This window comes from Molossus molossus, unplaced genomic scaffold, assembly GCF_014108415.1.
Source record: "Molossus molossus isolate mMolMol1 unplaced genomic scaffold, mMolMol1.p scaffold_m16_p_24, whole genome shotgun sequence".
Classification (NCBI taxonomy): Eukaryota; Metazoa; Chordata; class Mammalia; order Chiroptera; family Molossidae; genus Molossus; species Molossus molossus.
The window spans coordinates 3466808-3489449 of NW_023425360.1; the positions used below are offsets into that span (position 1 = coordinate 3466808).

General features: G+C 50.0%; 1 long non-coding RNA gene across 1 annotated transcript; it reads left to right on the top strand.

The window, feature by feature from the left end:
* The first annotated feature begins 2127 nt into the window (after positions 1 to 2127).
* On the top strand, positions 2128 to 21153 carry LOC118640817. Its single transcript, XR_004961462.1, has 3 exons — positions 2128 to 2315; positions 3849 to 4007; positions 21059 to 21153. It is a non-coding gene; the product is annotated as an uncharacterized LOC118640817 (long non-coding RNA).
* The last annotated feature ends 1489 nt before the right edge of the window (positions 21154 to 22642 follow it).

The window sequence follows — 22642 nt, forward strand, 5'->3', positions numbered from 1 at the left end:
TCAGTTCCCGCTAAGGGCACGTACCTCGGTTGCTGTTTGTCCCTGTCCCTGTTGGGGTCGTGTGGGTGGCAACCAGTTGATGTGTCTTTGTCACATCGATGATTCTCTCTCTCTTCCCCCCCCTCTCCCTCCCGCTCTATCTGAAGATAAATGCACAAAGTGCCCTCCAGTGAGGATTTAAAAAAAAAAAGTAGAGACTCCAAGTGAAAGGGAAGTGCAGAGAGAAAGGGCTGGAGGTAAGAGGGAGCAGAGCCTGTGAGGGGAACTACCAGGGCTCAGGACAGACCGAGAGATAGAACAGCCTGCCGAATTGGTCCTGGCTGAGGAGCGCCGACTTCTCTCCAGGGAAGGCACTGAAACCGGAGAGAGACAGGTCTGATTTGAGGAATTAGAAAACTTGCTCTTGACCACAGGGTCAGAAAAGGATTGAAGAGGGTGAGGCTGGACACCTGCAGACAGGCAGCATGCTCTTGTTTGTCCAGTGACAGACGTGGCAGCTTTCAGGGTAACAGGTGACAGGAATGGACAGATCCCTGACCAAGGAGGGGATAAGGGGCAGGAACGGGGCTGTCAACATGCTTTGAAGACATCCCAGAGAGAGACTGTTCCTGCATCAGTGATACCAGCAGTCTCTGCCCACCCCCTCCCCCACCCCCCTGTCAGGAGAATGCTCTGTAGCCTGAGTGGTTAATTTGAGGGCCCCTGGTCCAGGCCTTATTTCAGCCCCCTGGACAGAGGATCTCCTACAGTGCATGGGGTGCATGTGTGTGCATGTATTCTCTCCAGCCCACACTGCTTCCAAGCTTGGCAAGTAATTTGTCAAATACACCCCACCCCCTGACACACACACACACACACACAAAGGCTAACTCTGTAATAATTAATTTTTTACTTAAGAGCATGCGATGAATGCTGTGCTTATTGACCTAGAAAGTCATACCACAACATTTTGCTGAGCAGGACATGTTATTGTCCCATCGTTGCCATGCTGCCCACCCAGCCTGGGACCCTGATTCCCACATGGGCTACAGGGAGGGCCATACATACACAACAGGGTGCTCAGCAGTTGTATATCTCGTAAAAGACAGGTTTTTTTTTGTTTTGTTTTTTTAAACAGGTTACAGACAATGTGGATAGCGAAGATTTTATTTGTAACTTTACCTTTGTGTGTGTGAGAGAGGTTGCTCACCAAAATATTAACGGTGGTGACCTACTTTTCAGAATAGCTTGACTTTTTACAACAAGCTCGGTATCATTCTTATAATCAGGATAAAGCAAGGGGACAGCCACTTGGCCACCTTGGGACCCCGTTCCTGAGCAGAAAACAATGTTTCTCTACCTGGCCACCCTCCTCACTTTGAGGGAACAAGGGTTCTGCGCAGATTCACCTGCCCAGTGAACATGGGGAGCACAGTAGGAACTCTGGCTAAAAGAGAGGGTACTGCACAGGGGAAGGGGGACCCAGTCAGCATGCAAGGGCCCTCACCCCACTGTCCTTAGCTGAAGCCTGTGCTTTGCCCCTCACTGTCGTTCTGGCCAGGAGGACCCGGCACACAGCAGTGCCTACCAACCTTTATTGGGTGGCTGGGTGGGTGAATGGGTAAATGAGGGAACCACTGAAGGCCTCTGCCTAGACTGTCCTCCCCATGGGAGGATGGGGACAGGGGCCTCGGGCCTGTTGTACCTTAGACTCTTGCAGCCCACTTGGCAGAGCCAGGCCCATGGAGCACAGTGGCAGGCCGGTCAGTGAAGGCTTCGCCCTTTCCCCACTTACGCTGGCTTTCCCAAGACAAGGGAACGTGGCCTCCGTGTTCACCTAGATTTCCGTGTGTGTGTGTGTGTTGATGTTTTTTATTATTAGTGTCTTATTAGTTCCCAGAAATCCTGATTTTCCCATGTATTCATTTGGAGGTGCTAAGACTTATACGATCATCAGGTTCTGTTCCCATCTCCCTGGTCTCGTTTATATCTGGAGTCCACTCCTGGGTAGGGAAGGCTTTGGGGGGACCAAGATGCAGGCTGGGGGTGAAATTCAAACTTCAGTTATTCCTACCTGTCGGAGCTTCACGCTCCCAGCTGAGATGGCAGTGGCCCCAGGCAGTGGGTTTTTTAACAGCTTCAGCATGACAGGAGGGCCCACGAAACACAGCTTTGAAGTCAGCAGGTCTGCGGTGGAGCCCAGGGGTCTGCATTTCTAACAAGTTCCCTGGTGCTGCTGCTGCTGCCCGCCACTTCGGCCCACATTTTCGGAACCACGGGACCACCGGCACCACTGGCCTCGGCAGAGGAAAGGAAACCAGGTGTCAGCCCTCAGGGTAAGTGCAAAGCTCAGCTTCTGGGAATTTCCACTTTGGGCCTTTGTGAAGGCGTCCTCTCTTTCATCCTTGGTTTCCCGTGATGGCTAACTTACCTCCATCTGCCGTCGGGTGAGTGGGAACTGTCTGAACGGTGTTTAAGATTGTGGAAGTGGAACAGACTTGCTTGGGGGGAGCCATTTGCAGGAAAGGGTCTGGCGTCATGAGAAAGCCAAGGCTCTGAAGCCACTTCCAGCACCAACGTGCACCTTAAAGGGAGGCTCGGCCACAGGAAGCAGAAACAGAACTGCCGTTCCCAGCAGGCACTTTGCTGGGTGAACTGGAGGCAAAGGAACCTTCTTAAAAATGGTACGAATGAGTGTAACCTGACATTTCCCAGGCCTTGCCAGCCTGTGGGGTCACATGGGGTCATATTACCCCTCAAAGTTGCCTGAGAGTGGAGTTCTGTCTCCCTACCAGGCCAGGCAAATGCCACTTCATGATATGACCCTTTGAGGACTCCTAGACAGGGGGCCTGGGGCGCCAATGTGTTATAGAGGTTTTCCAGAAAAACATCATTTCTGTGTTTACTTAGAGCCTGCCCTCTACCTAGACCCAATAGGACCCAGCTGCCGAACTGAGAACAAAGTCTCAGAACAGGATGGGGCCGGCCTCTCCCAGCTGTGAGTTTCACCAGTTCATAGGCAGAAAGACTATATGGCTCTGGAGTCAGAGTGCTTGAGGTTAAAGGCCACTTGAGTTAACCTTGTGTCAACCTTGTGTGACCTTGAGTCAGTTACTTAACTTCTCTGTTATTCAGAGAGATCATGATAGCATAACCCTATTGAATTGATTGTTATGAGCATTTAACAAGGTACTGCATTGGTCAGCATGTAGCATAGGGCCTGGCACTCACTGAACATGAACTGTTGTAGCATAGACCCGCTCTCTATATTAGTTTTTTGCTGCACATATTTGTGCAGAAGTTTACTGGCGAGTAAACTGGACATAGTTCTCACTCAGTGGATTCAGCTATTCTCAAATTAATCCCTTTATAAGATGTCTCTCAGAAAAAGAAGCCTCCTTCAGGCATGGATACACCAAGCTATCTAACCATCGTAAGCGTCCAGATTCTGGGGTTCTGGAGATTGGCAGATGGTACCTCATAACATAGAAGGTCTCAATCCAGACCCCTGGGAGCTCAAGGGATGGACATGAGAGGGTGTATAAACCTTTACATTGTATGTACTGATTTCGTGTGTCTGTGCAGACTTCTGGGAGAAGGGGTATGACTTTCCTTAAACTGGCCTCATCAGGCTCCCTGCACAGTGCAGCCACTCCCAAGCATCCTGGGGCCTTTCTGAAACCAAGACACCGGGACGACGAGAGGAGCTACTCAGATCTGCAACTCCTCCCACGACAGCCAGGCCTTCTCCTAAGTGAGGAGAGGATTCAACACAGTAAAATGGGGAGAGCAAATCGGGGAACATAAAGCCTCTGGCAAAAATGGGATGACAATTAGACATAATAATAAAAGGTCTGCAATCTTTTCAGGGAGATACCTTGTGGAACAGTGAGCTGACCTTCCCTAACACAGACCCAGCAAGTGGACTGCTCAGGGGGCGGCCGTGGAGGCCAAGAATCAGACATGGAAGGATGTGTGCAGTCCATGGTGCAGTCCCTGCAAAAATGGCCGAAGGGCCTGCAGAATGGGTGAGTCCAGGCTCTGTCGCTCATCAGCCACATGAGCCCTTAGCTTCTCTTAGCCTCGCTTCCTTTCTGAGAAATGGGATTCTGCGGGCTGGTGGTGGCCACCGGGCCTATCTTCCTCCCAGGGTTGCTGTGAAGTCAAGAAGCCCATGACTGTAGCTGATGCTTTCAGTGTCTGCTTTAGGAGCAGCTGGCCTGGGCAGCCTGAGGTAAATTCGGAGTTCTCACTTCCTCCCTGGCTGTACCTGTGTCTGATGGGTTCACGTTAGCCACAAGGTTGCTTCCAGCACTTCCCCGTGCGGGATAAGCACCATACACGCTGTAGGCATCCTCATGATTTACACATTTCCAGGGCACACTTGGGGGGCTCTGCCAGCCCTCTTTCGGTAGGTGCTGTACGAACGGAGGACTGGGACTGACCAATAGAAGGGCCTCCAGGGACAGGTGGGGTGGGAGAACACGAAAAGGAGGAATTTCGCAGGAAAAGAAATGTCCCAGAGAGAAATTAAATTGCAGCTTTATGGCAATGATGAGGTTCCTTTTCTCGTCTCACAAAAAATCTCCAGTGGACTATTTCTTGGTACCTTGTGGAATGGATCTATTTTGAGCTCAGTGCCTCTGTTACTGCGTGCTGATGCTTCTTGCGTGTCTTTACAGGAAAGAGTCCTCACTACAGCCTGTGGAGAGGGTCTTGTTATTTTTCTTGAGGCAGCTGAGGCGTGGTCGGCCCTGAAATGAGTAAGGGTTGGACCAGTGAAGGGGTTGTTATGGGCTCCCTGAAGTCTGTCACCAGGCTAACGGGGCAGGATAAGGACAAAGCCAGGGGCTGACAACACCCGGGACGCCCCCAACAGCTTGGCCCAACCGCCCTGAGGGTCCTGGCCCAGTCTTCTTACCAGAGAGTTAAGCTATACTGCTCAGTCATGGCCAAAACAGCTCTGCAGCCTCTTCCCTGGGGAGAGGGGGACCCACTTTCTCTCCGGTGCCAACCCCACATCCCCCACTTTTCTGATGCCGCTTCTTCAACAGGATGGCTCCACTTGCCACCTGGTTGTGGTCAGCCCTCCTCATGCTGAGAGCAGGGCTGCCGGGCAGTGGGCGAATAGGATGAGACGGGCGTGGGGGAAGTGGGATCGCTCTTCCTGCGGGGGGAGGGGGGCTGAGATCGGTGGTTGCCTCCTGCCTGGCCACCACCCTGTGAAGCTCAAAGTTCCCCAGGGGCAGAGCTACAACCGTTTCCTCTCTTCGAGACCCAGAGATGGGAGGTCATCATGCCATGGACAGAGGCCTTCCTGTCCTCAGAGGTAGGCTACGCTGATCCCCAGTCTCCGCCTCTGGGTTGGCATTTCCAATTCTTCAAGCCTATCTGTTGCTAATTTGCTGTGTGATCTTGGGCAAGTCACTTCCCCTCTCTGTGCGTCACCAATAGAATGAATGATCTCATTTGCCCACCCACTCAGACATACCAAAACTGTGACATGTTCAGAGCCATGTCCTTTTACATAATCAGAACTGCATTCCTTTAATTGGACAAAAATGCAAATGACTCTGGTCGATGACTCAGCAGTCCTCAACCCCAAGCCTGCACACCCACATTACTGTGGGTGCGGAGGGACAGGTCCCACCCAGAACCTCAAAATCAGAGTCTCTCTTGGCCTCTGGGTGGGCAGCACCTGGAGATGTGCATTTGTAAGAGGCCACCTAGCAGAAGAATACAGTCCTTAGAAGGCAGAGCGAGGGGAGAACACAGACTCTTCCCTATCCCAGTACCTGGCACAATGCGTCACAACGATAGTTTATGAAAACAATGTGCCAATAAACCAAGTCTATTTCCACAGCACTGGCCTCCAGCCCCCTTCATTTTCACGGTCCTGGCCACACTGTGTGTGTGAGCAGGACACACTCCCAGCTGGGCAGGGGGCCTGGGATGCAGTGTTTCAGATGGCAGGAAAGAGAAGACCTGTGGACCCCAGCAAGGGTGGTCTCAGTGGGTGACTCTCCTCTCCCTTTTCTCCTGTGCATTCGAGGGGAATGCAGTCTGGTTCCTATATCAGAATGAGTACAATGTCTGCAGGAGTTGCTAAATTAACTGAACAAAATGGAAAAAAACATGCAAGGCCACCCTGCCAACTGCCAGGAAAGGGAAGGAAATCACATGAAGACATGAGTTGAAAGGGATCAAAAAGCAGCTTCCTTGAAACAAATGGCTTCAGGATAGAGAAAAGTTAATGAGACTATGAATTAGAAGTGAGAAGAGATGATTTAAAAAATAACATTAAGAGATGCAAAGAGAACTTGTAGAGCGGATGATGCACATAGAGGACCAAGACGGGACCATTGCATGTCTAAAAACTGAGTTACAATATAGTACACACATCTGAAAAGCAAATTAATAAATAGCAGGGAGAGAAATTTGAAATAATCACAATGAATTCAGAGAGAAAGGACAAATACAATCAAACAGGGTGAGAAAAGATGACCATGGAACCCAGACCTCCAGCATACAAAGGAGTGGAGTCCCTAAAGTGGATTATCCAACAGCTAAAGCAAAAGAGTAGCTAGAGAAACTCCCTGAAACAAAGGAAGAACCAAGTGTATGGATTGAGAGGCCATAGAAGAATGATCAGCATCAGGAACAGACGGAATCAAGCTGCTACTGAACTTGAAGATACAGAAAACAACTGCAGGCACCAGGAGGAAACACCAAGTCACCAGCAAAGGGGAGAAAAGTCAATCTGGCTTCAGATTTTTTCCACAGCAACAGTCAATACCAGTAGACAAAGGAGCTGAGTCTTCGAAGTTGTGTGGAAAAAGGGAAATGAAGAATATTACACCCAGAGAAGTTGTTCCAATTTATAGACAACATGGAAAGGGTTGGGGAAAATAGCACCCAGGAGCCTTTTTGAAAATAAAATTACTGAGCAGTGAAATCGAGCTGACCATTAAAAGGGGCAGTTTTTGCCCTGGCCAATTTGACTCAGTGGTTAAAACATCAGCCTGTGGCCCAAAGGGTCGAGGGTTAAATTCTGGTCAAGGGCAGAAACCTGGGTGCAGGCTCAATCCCCAGCCCTGGTCTGCACATGCAGAAGGCAACCATTTGATGTGTCTCTCTCACACTGATGTTTCTCTCGTTCCCTCCCTCCCTTCCACTCTCTAAAAATTCAATGGAAAAGTATCCTCGAATGAAAATTAACCAAAAAACAAAAGGTCCATTTTTTAAAGGTAAAATTACAACTCTCAGTACAGTATAAAATGAATACATAGCAAAATTTTTATTTAGCCTGGCCAGTGTGGCTCGGTGATTGAACATCAACCTATGCACCAAGAGGTCACCAGTTCGATTCCTGGTCAGGGCACATGACTAGGTTGTGGGCCCGATCCCCAGTGGGGGGCATGCTGGAAGCAGCCAGTCGATGTTCTCTCTCATTGGTGTTTCTAGCTCTCTCTCCCTCTCCCTTCTTCTCTCTCTAAAATAAAGAAAAATTTTTTTAAAAATGTTTTTAACTAGCCCAATAATTAGGGAACAAGTAGTATGTTCCAAATGGTTCAAAGAAAATTGAAACAGCACATACAAGTAGGTGGATAAGGAATACTACACGGATTGCCACATAGGACAAAACTGATCAGTGGTCACAGGGTGACCATCACTCACTCCACTGGACAAAAGTCACTTGCATTTCTCTGGACAAGAATAACTTGCATTGCCATGAGTTTTTACAACTTAGATTTTCTCAGAGATCAAAAACAATCATTAAAGTCATGGGGCCTTAAATAAAGAACACACCCTTAGTCTTTTTTTTTTTTTTTTGTCCCTTTCAAAGTCGGTCCAGTTTTTCCTGATATGCACAAGAGATGACTCCAGATGTAAAACTCAGGAACAAAATTTGCTTTAAAAATGCAATGGAATCCACTTAAATACAGGACTAAGGTGGAATACTCGAAGAATTATGGTTACAGTACAAAATAGAAGTGTTATAAACTTTGACCAAGTTATTAGGGTCAAAATCAGGAGGAGAGAATGTGTAAGGGAAGTGGTCACCTTATTCATCTCAAGAAATGATTGAGCCTACCCCAAGTGGAGCAACTAGTCTTCTTCCCCAAGATACCATTCTTTTAATGAGTTTCTTACTATTTTTTTCCTTAACGTTAGAGAAATTCATTATGAACTAATCTCTCTCATGGAAAGTAAAAATGTATCTAAGATTCAGCAATTTTTCAGGATTTCCTTTCCTGTTAAACTCAAGAAAAACTAAATACTTTTAGTTTAAAATGCAGCAGATGTAGTACAATCCCATCTTTTCTTTTTAATCCTCACACAAGGATATTTTCCCATTGATTTTTAGATAGAGTGGAAGGGAGGGAGGGAGGGAGAGAAACATCATTGTGAGAGAGACACATTGATTGGTTACTTTCCGCATGCACCAACCAGGGCTGGGGATCGAGTCTGCAACCCAGGTTTCTGCCCTTGACTAGGAATCGAACCCGAGACACTTCGGTCCTCAGGCTGAGACTCTAATCGCTGAGCCACACCAGCCAGGGCTCTACCTATACCTCTTTACCTCTCCAAAGTTCTCTATGTATGGATGACAGTCACCAAATGTTAACGCTGCATGGTAGACTGCATGAAGCATCTGCTCTGTGCTGGGAAGGTCTAGGTGCTGGGATAACAACAGAGAACAGAATGGATAAAAATCCTGCCTTAGGAAGCTGCTTTTTAAAGCGGAGAGGGATTGGTTGCTTCCTTCTTTGTACTCCTCTGTATTGCTTGTTTTGTTTTGTTTGAGAGAGAGCATGTATCATTTATATAAAAACAATGGTCATTTCCTACACAGACACACCCTCAGATGATTATTTCAAAAAGCCAGAGTCAAGAACCACTACATTTTAAGCTGTATGAATCATTGATACCTTAGTGTAAATAAGGTTTTCAAGAAGAGTGTGAGGCCTCAAAGTCTCTGTAGGTCCCAACCTAGGAAGCTGAATCCTGGGAAGACTTCAGCCCCTCTCATCTGGAAGAACCATTGAGCTTCCCTTCTGAGCTCCTCTTGCCTGAGGTTCCGGTCCTGTGAGATAGAAACCCATTTTAGCTACCACGGGACCCAGGCAGCTGAAGGCCCAGCCCAGCCTTGATAAGTGTCTGGGACATGCCTGGCAAGGCTCTGCTCCCTGCAGTCTTGGGGGCTCCCGAGCGCCATCTGACTCCATTACACTCGTCTCCCACTCCCGCCTCTGCACTGGAGCCCTGACTCCTACCCCTCTCCATTGGTACCCTCATTCTAGCCACACTGGCCCAAACTTTCCTTTCCCTTACCACCTGGCCTTTGCACCTGCCCTTGCCTCCACCAGAATCCCTTTTCTACCTTCCCTTCCCTCGCCCTCAGATCTCAAGGCTCCTCCTCTGGAAGCTTTCCCTGACATACCTCTCAACCTTGCAGGTCAGGCCCCTGCCACGGGCCGTGAGCCCTCATGGGCCAGCCAGCTCTGTTCACCCCTGAGGCCAGTGTGTGGTGAGGGCCTGGCAGAGAGGCAGGAAGGCATGTGGGTAAGACTGGGCCTTGGCCCTGGCCGGTTTGGCTCAGCAGTTAGAGCATCGGCCTGCGGTCCTGAGAGACCCGGGTTCGGTTCCCGCTAAGGGCGTGTACCTCGGTTGCAGTTTGTCCCCGGCCCTGGTCGGTCGTGCGGGTGGCAGCCACTCGATGTGTCCCTTCACGTCGATGTTTCGCTCGCTCTCTCTCTGTTCCTCTCTCTCCCTCCCACTCTACCTGAACAAAATATGGAAAAATGTCCTTGGGTGAGGATTAAAAAAAAAAAAAGACTGGGCCTTGGGCCTTATCAGCATGGTGACCTCAGCCAGGTCCCTCGTCCTCGGTGACTGTTTCCTCCTCCCAAAAGGAGGAACATGGTAAAGATTTCCTCATGGGGTCCTTGAAAGGAATAAAGAAAAAAAATGTATATTTTTATTTTAAGGTTTGTTTAAAGAGTGACAGTGGGATAAGAGCTAACAGGGGAAATCAAGTCAATTAGGGAAGAAAAGTGATAAAAAGTTTCATTGGAAAAAAATGTCTAAACTTCCAGGGAGGACAGACTCCCTCGAGCCAGCCGAGGGTCTGTGGGCACTGTGCAGTCAGATGCTGTGTGCAGGTGTAGGTAGGGTAAGTTCTTCCAGGACCAGGCTCTCACAGGCCCCCAGATGGGACGCTGAGTCTCATGCCAGGTGGGCCACTCACCTGGGACTGACCCAAGCTCACACCAGAACCATTCAATCCCTAAGGGTTATTTCACTCCAGAGAGTCTCTGTCAGCTCAGAATCCAGTCTGAACAGTTACTAAGACAGGATGGCTGTTTCCTTCCCCGTCACCAGCTCTAACCTCTCAGCAGCCAACACAGAATTCCTCAGTAATGCAGGAACGTCCTCTGGGGCATCCTCTGTGCACACAGCACCTTGGGTGCCCATCCCAGTCCTACCCCCTCCACCTGGTAATGTCCCCTTCCCCATGAGCTCCATGACAGTAGAGTTGGGTCCAGGTCACCATCATCTCCCCGGGGCCCAGCACAGAGCCTGGCACACTGTAAATGCCCAGTGCTGTGCACCACTGAATGTCCAACAGGACCACACTGCAGTGAGCTGGGGACAAAGTGGTGCCTGCCTGGTTGAGCAGGGCCTGTCCTTGGGGATGATAAGAATGGGGGCTCTGGCTGGCTGGTGTGGCTCAGTGGCTGAGCATCGACCCCTGCACCAAGAGGTCGCCGGTTCGATTCCCAGTCAGGACACACGCCCAGGTTGTGGGCCAAATCCCCAGTGGAGAGCATGCAGGAGGCGGTCGTCGATGATCTCTTTCATCGATGTTTCTATCTCTCTGTCCTTCTCACTTCCTCTCTCTCTAAAATCAATAAAGAAAAAAAAAAAACTTAAAAAAAAAAAATGGGAGCTCTATCATTGGCACTCCAGCTGCCAGCAACAAATTGACAAGAGGGGAGAGAGAAATGAAGAGATTCCACTCCTACCCATACCCCTCTCACCACCCTTCTGGAACTTGAGACCAACCTGGGCCTACAGGTCACTGGGCGAGGCTGGAGGAGCCCCAGCCACTCCCTGAAATGCTGCATATATTACACATCATTCCTAGATGGAGAGTCCAGTTTCTTTTGCCTCCTTTACAGGGATGTTTAGCTAATTCATTTAAGGTCTCATGCCTCGGACTGACCATGCTAGTACGCATTTGTGGAATCTCCCTGGTTTCAGACAAGGCTTCCAGGTGTCCCTGGTGACCTCTGCTCTCGGTGAGTTTTGCCTGCATTTGTGTACGGAGTGAGTTCATTAAACAAAGCAGCCCACACCCAGTGTGCACTCGCTGACCAGTGAGGAATGACTGCTTCAAGGGCAGTGTCAGAGACTCAATGGATTCCACTGCAGAAGTACATTTCGTTCCCCCGCAGACACATACGTCAAGGCTATCCTGAGGTGCGCAGTCCCTGACTATACACGCACTCAACACCTGGCAAATGATCACCAGCGTGTTTTCATTTTACTCCAGCTGTGCCCACCCTTCATGAGCAGGGTGGTCCATGGAGTGCTGCCATAAGGCAGTAAAAGACCTGCGAGGTAGCAGTTGAAGGTCAATAGAGCCTCATGAATGTGTGTAGGGTTCAGGCTTGAACTTAATAAGGGCGCCTCAGAAATAAGGCTCCGAGAGCCAACAAGCTTGGGATTGCTGGATTAAACACAAACTTTGTTTGCCTTTTTTCCTTTTAACCACAGCGCTTCTGAGAGCCCTTTAATATATCGAAGTGACCTATGACTCTCTCAGAAGAAGAATGCAATGTTCCAGTGTTTTCCATGCGTATCTGATCATGAGGCTTTTTTTTTCCTTGTTTTTCAATGGAGCAAAGATGAAAGTTCTAAAGAATTTGCATTGAGAGACACCAATTCTGCCCTGGCCGGTTTGGCTCAGCAGTTAGAGCGTCGGCTCGTGGACCAAATAGAGACACCAACAGCTCTGGCTCCAACATTACTGTTCCTGTGGCCTTAAACAAGTTCCTTAATGTCTCCGCAACTCGATGTCTTTGTCTATAACCTGGAGCTAGAGAGAGAACGCGCCCCAAAGCTGCTGGGAGGATTCAATGAGTTACTGTAAGGAGCAAGCTTAATACAGAGCCTGGTACAGTGTGTACTCAATAAATGTTAAGCGTGTCATCATCATTCAGGAAAACACGAGGTACCATTTATTGACTGCGTGTCTTTGTCTCATCTTGCTTGACCCTCACCACAGCGCTGAGGCCACAGGAGGAAGATGAGGCAGAGGAGGAAGAATACTTTAGGAGATGAAGTCACTGGCCTGAGGCCTTGTAGCTGACAAGTGGCCCAGGTCCTTAGACCAGGCACAAGACCCTAAGAACAAGCTAGCTGAGGTCTTGGGAGGAAGTAGGTGCTTAATAAAGACTTTTTTTTTTTTTTTCAATCCTGCCTTCCTCCATTCCTTCCAGCCAACAGTCGTGCTGGGTGGGCCCCAGTCTGAGTGACCGCTGGCCTGGGTTAAGGTGGGATGGACAGTGCTTTAGGCCAAGGGCTCCCAGATGCAAGAGCAGGGCAGTAGCTAGGCTGAGCCTGGCTTTTCCCTCCACCCCAGCTGAGATCCCCCCTTCCCTTCTCTTCCTCATCTTCTTCACACCTCACCCTCTTCATACTTCCTCAGTTATTCGGGGATTTGAGAACCCAGGAGTCCCTCCTCTTCAGCCATCCTGGTGACAGAGCTCCACTCTCAGAACACAGACGGTGCTTAAAATCATTATCGACTCAATGAATAAAATCAAGAAAGCCAGTGCTCCGGTGCCTGAGTGGACTTGCCAAGCCACCTGAGGGTGTCCACAGGATAAACACAGATTCACACAGAGCCCTGCCCAGGCCGGATCAAAAATCTGCCCTACCTGAAGGCTTGCTCATTGAAATGACTCAGCTCCAGTGTTCAGATGCAGGTTCTGTGAAGGCATTTACATAACAGCTGGGGGTGATGAGGCAGCATCAGTCTGTAAACAGCACCATAATCTGGTCCAAAATGCTGGGTTTGAGCCCCCACCTACAGGCAGGGCCACTGAGGCTGTAAGCTCAAGGTGAGGCCTCCTTCATGCCCAGGTGAAGCCAGCTCCTCACGTCAGCTGACAAATAGCACAGACCCCCCCCCCCCTCAAAGTGACACAGAGGCTCACCCAGACCACTTCCTTCACTGAGGAGGGCAGCAAGCGACAGAGGCAGCCTCAGGGGCCTGATTCTGCCCTCCCCAGATGCCTCCAGCCTGCTGGGAGACCGTGTGCCTTCCATAAGCCAGTGTCCTGGGACCAAGAATCCAGGGCCCAGCGCTGAGCCAGGGAGGGCAGGGTGGAGAGGAACCACCACACAAGAGGGAAGATGTCCCTCCCCGCTAGCAATGACAGTCATACTTGGTGACCGTGACATGGATGCACTAAAATAGCTAATACTGTGAAAGAAGAAGGGTGGGGTTTCATCCTCCCTGGGAACTCAGAAGTAAGGGCTGCAGGAAGTGGGGTGGCACGCCCCATCACTCACCGCCACCTGCCCCCAACCCTTCATTCATCCTTTCTGCCACTTTCTTTTTTTAAATTTTTATTTATTTTTTTGTTACAGATATTTCACCTTTTTTACCCCATTGGCACCCCCCTCCCCACCCCACCCCCGCCCCCTCCCCGGCTTAGTTGTCCATGTCCATTGGTCATGCATACATGCATATAAGTTCTGTGGTTTATCTCTTCCCACCCCCACCCCCTCTTCTGAGGGATGTCAGTCTGTGCCCTACTTCCATGTTTCTGGGTCTACTGTATTCCTCAGACTGTTATGTTCATTATATTCCGTATATAAGTGAGATCATGTGGTATTTGTCTTTTTCTGCTTGGCTTCTTTCACTTAGGATAATACTTTCCAGGTCCCTCCATGTCGTCTCAAAGGATAAGAGATCTTTCTTTCTTACCGCTGCATAGTACTCCATTGTGTACATGTACCACAGCTTTTTTATCCCTTCGTCTACTGATGGACACTTGGCTTTCAGCCACTTTCTAAGGGCCTGCCCGTCAGCTTCTCCCCAAGGCTTCTCATTTCAGCAAATGGCTCTATCATCCTCCCAGCTAATTTGACCAAAAACCAAGGAGTCATCTTTGATCTCAATGTTTTGGATCCATCAGCAAATCCAGTCTGCTTTACCTCCACTACACATCCAATATCAGCCCAATTCTTTTTTTTTTTTTTTTTCTTTATTGATTTTAGAGACAGAGGAAGGGAGAGGGAGAGAGAGGTAGACACATCGATGAGAGAGAACATTGATTGGCCACCTCCTGCATGTCCCCCACTGGGGATCAGGCCCACAACCTGGGCATGTGCCCTGACTGGGAATCGAACCAGCGACCTCTTGGTGCATGGGTTGATGCTCAACCGGTGAGCCACACTTCTCAGTCTCCACCAAGGCCAGCTCTTACCACTCACTTGGACACTGCAGCAGCCACCAGCTGGACTCTTGACCCTTTGTCTTTGGCCTCTAAAACCCATCTTCAACTCATCAGAGTTATCTTGTCACAGCATCATTCTAACTATATTTCCTGTCTTCAAGTCCTCCATTGAATCCTACCAAATACTGGAACGTTTTAAAGAAATTAAGCAGACCCACTTTGGCATCAGGCTATAGAGATGAGATGAACAGAAGAAGGGCCCAGAGGCAGAATTTTACATAGATAAGAACTTGCTATATGACAGAGAGTCATCACCAACCAGTGGGGAAAAGACCGACTCTTATAAATGGTGTTGAAACAAGTGGTGATCCATATGGAAAAAGTAAAATTAGATCCCCACCTACGTCCACACACACATCTCCAGGTGCATTCAAGGCTTACACGTGAATAACAAAATTTTAACACATTGAGAAGAAAATCTAGGAGAATATTTTTATGGCTTCAGGATAAGGAATGATTTTTAAATAAATTTTTGTTAATTACAATATGCATAACAAAAAAATGCACATCCTAAGTGTGCAGCTCAATAAAATTTCACAATCTGGGAAGAGAATGAAAATGCAATATATACAACCAGCAGGTGATTAGTTTCCAGAATATGTAAAGAACTCCTGCAAATCAAGAAGAAAGACAAAGGACCCCAAAGCAAATTCACCATAAGTTGTGAACAAGCATCTCATCGAAGAAGAAATCCAGATGGCCAGGAATCATACGAGAAGAGACTCTACCTCGCAGGTATCAGAGAAATGTAAATGAAAAGAACAATGAGAGATTATGTCTCACCTACCAGATTGACAAAAATTAAAAAAAAAAAAAAAAGATGATGCCACCACATTTGGACCCCAGACTTAAACACAGTGGGTGGAGGAGTAGATTGGTAAGGCCACTTGGCAGTGGTACAAGGTGGCATCTTGCCAGGTTGGAGGCAAGTATATCTGTGACCTGGCGCTTCTTCCCCCGGGTACAGACTCGGCCAAGGCTCTCACATGAGTGCACCTGGAGGGAAACTGGAAACACTGAATTATGATACAGTCACAGTCATGCAATGGGGACGGCCTGGCGATTAAACACAATGAAAGTGAATTATCAATAAGATCAACCAGGACATGTGTACAAGGCATAACGTGAGATGGGGGGGGCAAGACCAGAGCCTTTGGGAAGAGAGAGATCCTTGCCCCCCCGAAGGGACTGACTTCGAAAAAGGGAGACACAGGCTGAGCCGTGACCATTGGGGAGAATTTATGTACAGAGAAGAAACAACCATCATTTATTTACTTATTTTTGCCTCACTCATTTTACAGGTAATCGGTGTAAGCTCCACGAAGGAAAATGACTTGCCATATTGGTGCCCAGGCTGAGATGCTCATGGAGCCTAGCCTGCAATTCTGTTTCCTTTCTATTGCTTCCCCTTTGCCCCTCCTCCCTGCACCATGACCCCTCCTCACCAAGGCCTGGACTGGTACAGTGGCCTCCTCTTTGGCCACCCTTCTTGTTCTCTACTCTGCACATGACCTGAGAGGCTTTCTTAGTCCAGCACTGTGGTCATACCGCATCTGGTAGCTCCCCACAACTTCCGATGCGAAGTCCGAACTCACAGTGTTCTCCTATTGAAGGGAGTAAAACATTACTAGTCTCACAGGTCCTGTGGGCCAAGAATTTGGACAGGACCCAGAAGGAACAGCTTGTGTCTACATAACATCTGGGGCCTCAGCTCAAAGACTTGTAAGCTGGGGGCTGGAATCCTGAAGGCTCCTTTACTCACAGGGGAGGGTTGATCAGCAGAGGTCTTAGCCGGGCATTGGCTGGAACTTCTACATGTGGCTTGGCCAGGTGCCCCGGGCGTCCTCACAATGCGGTGGATGGGCTGACAGAGAGAGAGGGAGAGAGGGGGACTTTGACACCTTTATGACCTAGCAGTGGAGGCTATACATCTTACTCATCAAGGCAGCCACAAAGGCCTGCTCAATTTCAAAGAGGGGAAATGGACTCTACCTCCTGTGGTAGAGTCCATGTGGGATCAGAAGTATCTCTGTGGCCATTGTTAGACGGTACACATAGGAAAATATTAACATTTAGAGCTGCAGAATCACAGCAGGCCTTGAATAGGAGCCTCGGGCCATGTGCAGAGTGGAGAACAAGAGGCAGGGAGGCCAGCGACAGGGGGGCATCAGGCAGGAAGGAGGGGGTGGGGCGGGGGCCGATAGAAAGAGCCCAGTTGCAGGTGAGGCACAGATATCACCTCAGCTTTGTCACCAATGTGGCAGGCCATTTTCCTTCTTGGAGCTTACCTCTATCACTTGTAAAATGACTGAGACAAAAAATAAAGGGAAGAGGTTTCTTGTTCATATTGTGGACCCTTTAAGGATCTGATGATAGGAGTGGACCCTCTCCTCAGGGGAAGAAAGGTGCATTCAGGCGCATACGTGGAAGGTTGGGCCGAAAGTTCTGGAGCGCTGCATCCGCCTAGCTCTGGTTAAGGATGGGGCCTGTGGAACATGAATGTCTGGGTGTGAGTCTTGCCTCTGCTCCTCACCAGGGAAGGGACCTTGGGCAACTGACTTTCCCTTTCTGTGCCTCTGTTCCCCCCCACCCCCCAATGCAGTTAGGAAGGACCTCAACATTCAGTGACTACATACAACAAAACGGTGGCTGTTTCTCTCATCCGGAAGAGCCCACAAATGTAGTTGGTGGTGTCAGTTCAGGAGGATCTTTGTCTCTTAGAAAATCTCTTTGCCCTGAAGATCCCCTTCATCTCATTGCTCAGAGTGGAGCCATGTGACCAGCCCCTGTGAGTGAGGGTGGCGGAATGGAGCCCTACCTCAGTGGCTCTGGTTAAACCAGGCCAGTAATCGCAGCTCAATGGATGTTTGCAAATGTGTGGAGACAGTCAGGTTGTCACAGTGATTGGGCATTTAGTGGTAGGGAGCTGCTACCATGCACGGGACAGTCTTACATGAAGAATTATACTCCCCCCAAATGCTAAGGGCATCCCCCATTGAAAGCCTGTGCAGCCCTCTGATGTCTGCAGCAAAGGCAGCGAGGAAGGAAGGCTGGAAATGAGGGTTGGGTCAGCCAGTCCACGGCATCTGCCACCGCATCCGCCAGTTTGGTCGCTGTGAGGAGCCTGGGTCAGTGCTCAGGTCAATGCACAGGCAGGTGCTGGGATACCCTGAAGGTCACGAGCCTGCAGATGAGATGCTCTGAAACTGTCTGGGGCCCTGCTGGACCTGGGGCTGAGGCCTGAGAGGAGACACTGTGAAGAATAAGCCACAGCCCAGGAGATGGACGCATGTGGAACACAACGTCTCCGCGTGTGCTCTGCTTTTCCTTCGAGCTCCGTGCCTGTCTTTGAAGCCTGCCTGGCATTCGGGGGCTGCCCAGGGTGCCCTACCACATCCTACAGTGTCATGCCACGTCTCTCTGTCAATCCCCAAAGGGACCCTGACTCAGCAGACACAGCAGGGCAGGTAAAAGGAAGTGGGGGAAACGTTTGCTTGTCACCACGTCCGTCCATCTGGCCCAGTTCCCGGCAGGCAGGGAGTCAGTCCCCTGGTGGGTGTGGACCAAAGCCACAGCTCTGCCGGTGGGCCTCCTTCAGACCTAGGGACAGGAGAAGTCTGAGCCTGACCTCTGGCCTTCTAGGGACTTTTGGGCTGCTCCTCAAAGAGAGAGCACCGTGATCCCTCTTGCCCTTCCCCCAAATCAGGAGAAACCGATTTTCTCCCCTGCAAACAGGCTGAAGTATTTCATTCTGGTGACTACCAGGCCAGTGTAAGATCAGTGGCTTCCCACAGGAAGGTGTGGGCCACAGTCTGGCCTCTTAGAACTGGGGAGTCCTCAGGTGATCCCAGGTGCCCTCCCTGAACACCTGCTGTATGCAGGGCACTGTGCCAAGCATTTTGTAAAATTAGTTCATCCCGTGCTTATGACATATTAGCAGAGGAGGTATCATTATCCCCATTTAGTGGATGAGGAAACTGAGGGTCAGCAAGTTGAGCCACAGGTTCGCGTCCTCATTGATGGATCAAGCATCTGAGACACGAGATGACCCGCCCAGAGTGGGGACCTCCTGAAGCAGGGCTTGTCTCCCTGGGCTGGGCCTGGCTGCTTTGTCGGAGGGTATTTATTCTGGACCCATCCCAGGGACTAAGGCTCAAATGGACATGTTGGGCCAGCAGCCAAGTTCCTGGTTACCAGGCCTCCCCAACATCTGCCCATTGCTGTCCCGCTGACTCATGGAGCCCAGAAAGTCCAAATTTTATAAGGTCAACCCAAGTGCCCTGGGACTTTGTACTTGTTGACATGTAGGGCTAGAACAGCTTCTTCCGTTGGGGGTGTGGGCATGGGATACACACATGCCGTCTGTCTCCTAGACCAACCTCCAGTCACAGGGGACAGCTTCTGGGCTCTGGGAAGACCAGAGCTCCAGAACCACCTTCCCCCACCCACCCTGATCTTGACCAGGTTGACCAACCCTCACTCTCCCTCAGCCGCAGTGGACTCATCTGAGGAATTCTTTTTTTTTTAAATCCTCACCCGAGGATATTTTTCCATTTTTTGTTCAGATAGAGTGGGAGGGAGAGAGAGGAACAGAGAGAGAGAGAAACATCGACGTGAAAGGAACACATCGAGTGGCTGCCACCCGCACAACCGACCAGGGCCGGGGACAAACTGCAACCGAGGTACGTGCCCTTAGTGGGAACCGAACCCGGGTCTCTCAGGACCGCAGGCTGACGCTCTAACCGCTGAGCCAAACCGGCCAAGGCTCATCTGAGGAATTCTAACCCTGAGATTCCCAACGGGCAGGAATGGTGGAAACACATTTATTTTGCCCCACCCTACGCAATGCCTCTTCCACCAGAAACAGCCATTACATTTCATCTCCTGTTCAGATTCTGGTAGATAAGCAGTGACTGTCTGGAACATTGTGGGGAGAAGGATTCCACAGCTATGCGATGATAGATTAGCAATGTCTGCCACGGCCCAGGACTTGGGGGGGGGGGGGGTAATACGTGTGCTGCGTGTTTACCATAACTATGATCCCCCTAGTGTGGTGTCCCAAGTGAACCCTCAAGGAGTTCCCCAAGTGCTCCCCAGAGGTGAGGTGCCCTAATAACCCCATTTCTGTGAAGGCTGAGTCCTTGGAAAAATTACTCAGGTGTTGCGAGGGGATTTTGCATTGGTTCGTGCTTCTGTTAGCCACTTCCTGTCCCAGATAATCTGCTCCAGTGGCTGCTCTGGGGTTTATCTGTGAGGTCACAACTGATGCCTCGAGGCCTTCGATTCTCCTGTTATGGACAACAGTTTCCTCAGGCTGCCCACTTTCCTGGCAGTGCCCCTGCTTTTAAATGCCCCCATTACCAAAAGGTACACCCCCTCATGACCCATTCTTGGCTGACATGCAAATTTAGACCTGGTTTATGTGGCTGAGGTAGCAGCTGCCTGGCTCTCCCAGGGCTGCTTTCTAAAAGCAGAAACCGAAGTCTCTCTAACGACGGGATTTCAGCCGTGGTGGCAGATCGACGGGGACACATCTGAGGATGTGGGGGTGGCCTGGCATTCCTCCAATCAGCCAGGCCAGTCAGTGTCCAGATAGACCCCACCTGTCCCTGTTTGCTGAGCACTGATCGGGTCTCTGCTGTATTTCCTCCTGAGACAGACTTGTTTGGCCCTGACAGGTGATTCCACCCCACCCTGCTTTCTGGGTCGTAGGGCTCCAGTGCCCAGGCCCAAGGAAAAAGCCCTGTGCTTGTCATGGGCTCTAAATTGCAGAGAATGACTTGGGGCGGTGGGGAGCATTTTGCAGGATCCCAGTATCTTCCTGAGAGAAGGAACCCCACCCCCACCAGTGCACCTGCCCTTTCCACAACCCCTCACCAAATGGATGCTCAGTTTTCACTTACATACCCTCTGAGACAGGGAGCTCAGTCGGGAGGGCTGGAAATTCTAGGTATCTTCTACTCTTTGTGTTTTTATGTAGATTCGAGTTTTCCACCATGAAATCATTCGTTTAACAAATATTTAAGGAGCACCTGCGAGGTGGCAGGCACTGTGAAAGCTCCTGGGGATATAGCAGGGAGCAAAGCAGACAAAATCCCCTGCACAGATAGAGCTGACATGCTATAGGGGGGAAAAGGCAACAAACAAACCAATAAGGAGAATATAGAGTGTGTCCAGTGGTGAAAAGTGTTAGGAGGAAAACGAAGCAAGGAAGCAGGATGGGGAGTATTATGATTGCATTTTAGCATGCTGGAGGCAGTGAAGGCGCCATTCCAGCAAAGCCCTGAGAGAGAAGAGCAGACTGAGACACATGGGAAGGAGGTTCAGGGAGGGCGGAACGGCCCATGCAAAGACCCTGAGGTAGGAGTGTGGCTGGAGAGATAGAGAACCAACAGAGGCCAATGCTCTGGAGCCAAATCAGCCAGGTGGGGATTATGGGAGGTCAGATGAGGGCAGGAAGACACAATGGGGGGGGGGTGGGGGTGGATGGTGCTTATGTACGTATGGCTTTCGTAATGCAAGAAGTGAAATTTTTACAATAGGAAAAGATCCGATTCTAGTAGAAGTTCAAACCCAGACGGAAAGAATACCCAAATCCGGTCATGGTGAGCCAAGTGAAGACCACTTCAGGAACGGCATGATGAGCTCAGCATTTCTAACGGTGCCTGGCACATCCTCTGGAGCCAAAGGGACAGGGCAGCTGAGTTTTTACAATCAATGGTATTGATCTAGGAAAACGGAAACCAAAATAACTTTGTGGGGTAAGAGACTTAACGGAAAGGGCCGGGCTTCCTGGGGCATAGTGGGGGTGGGGGAGGGTGTTAGTGTTCTCAGGCCTGGATCTGAGCAAGGGTGCGGAGGTGAGCATGGACTAGTGCCCTCCCCTGCTCCCTTGGGCCTTTGAGCACCTCCCAGAACACTCACCAATCTTTGGCAGGTAGGGGAGTCCCCACACATTGCGTGGGTTCGGTCATTTGTTATGTAAACCTTAGTGTGAGTCAGCCCCATCAGCCTGGCCTGCCAGGGTGTCCAGACCCCTGAAGGAGAAACCCCCACCCTGAGGTGGCCGTTCAGTAGGCCACCTCCCAGAATACTCCACTGAGTCCTAATCTGCCTCACCCAACTATAATATGCCTGTTGCCCCGGCCGGTTTGGCTCAGCAGTTAGAACGTGGGCCCGAGTACCAGAGAGTCAGTCCCGGGTTCAGTTCCTGCTAAGGGCATGTACCTCGGTTGCGGTTCATCCCTGGCCCTGGTTGGGGTTGTGCGGGTAGCAGCCAGTCAATGTGTCTCTCTCACATCGATTTCTCCCCCCACCCCCTACTGCTCTATCTGAAGATAAAAGCAAAAATATCCTCGGGTGAGGATAAAAAAAATATATATATATATATATATATGCGCATGCCTATTGACCAGGAAGCATATGCCACTCAGAATGTGCTCCATGACTTGGTAGCTAAACTTGGGCCAAGGGCTTTAGTTCCAGGCATACTGACTGCCCTGTGTCTCCTGGAATTAGCTGAGGCTATGACAGGGAACAGGGACAGGCCCCAGGACAAGGACTGAACCGACAGGCAGCAACAGGAGAGAGGGTGGGAGATGACATGAGGCAGGGCAGGAGTAAACGGAGGTAGAAGGCCACGGGGAGGTGATAGCCACAGCGCAGCCAGGCAGGGACCTCGTAAGAACATTCAGAACGCTCAGTCCTTTGACCGAAGCTGACAAAAGTCATTGTTACAGTCACGTACAGAGATCATTATCTTCTAAATGGTATTTTTGGCATGTGTGTGTGTTTATTCACTTTGATATTGGAAGAGAGAAGGCAGGATTACTAGGCCAGGCTTGGTGCACTTTCACCCAGGACTCAGGGACAGAGTTCCAAGGAAGTCCAGGCTCTAACAGGGACTCTACCCTCTGCCCCAGATGCCAAATATCCTCCCTATCCCATTTTAGTCGGGTATAGCCACAGTGAGCAATAATGGTAATGGCCAGGACATGATGGTAAATAGAACAGTAAGGCCCCTGCCCTGGCCACCAGCCCTTACAGTGGTCACTGGGGTCAGCCGGACACTGGTTCACATTCAGACTTTCTGTACATGTGGCCTTGAACAAGGTCTTTAATCTCAC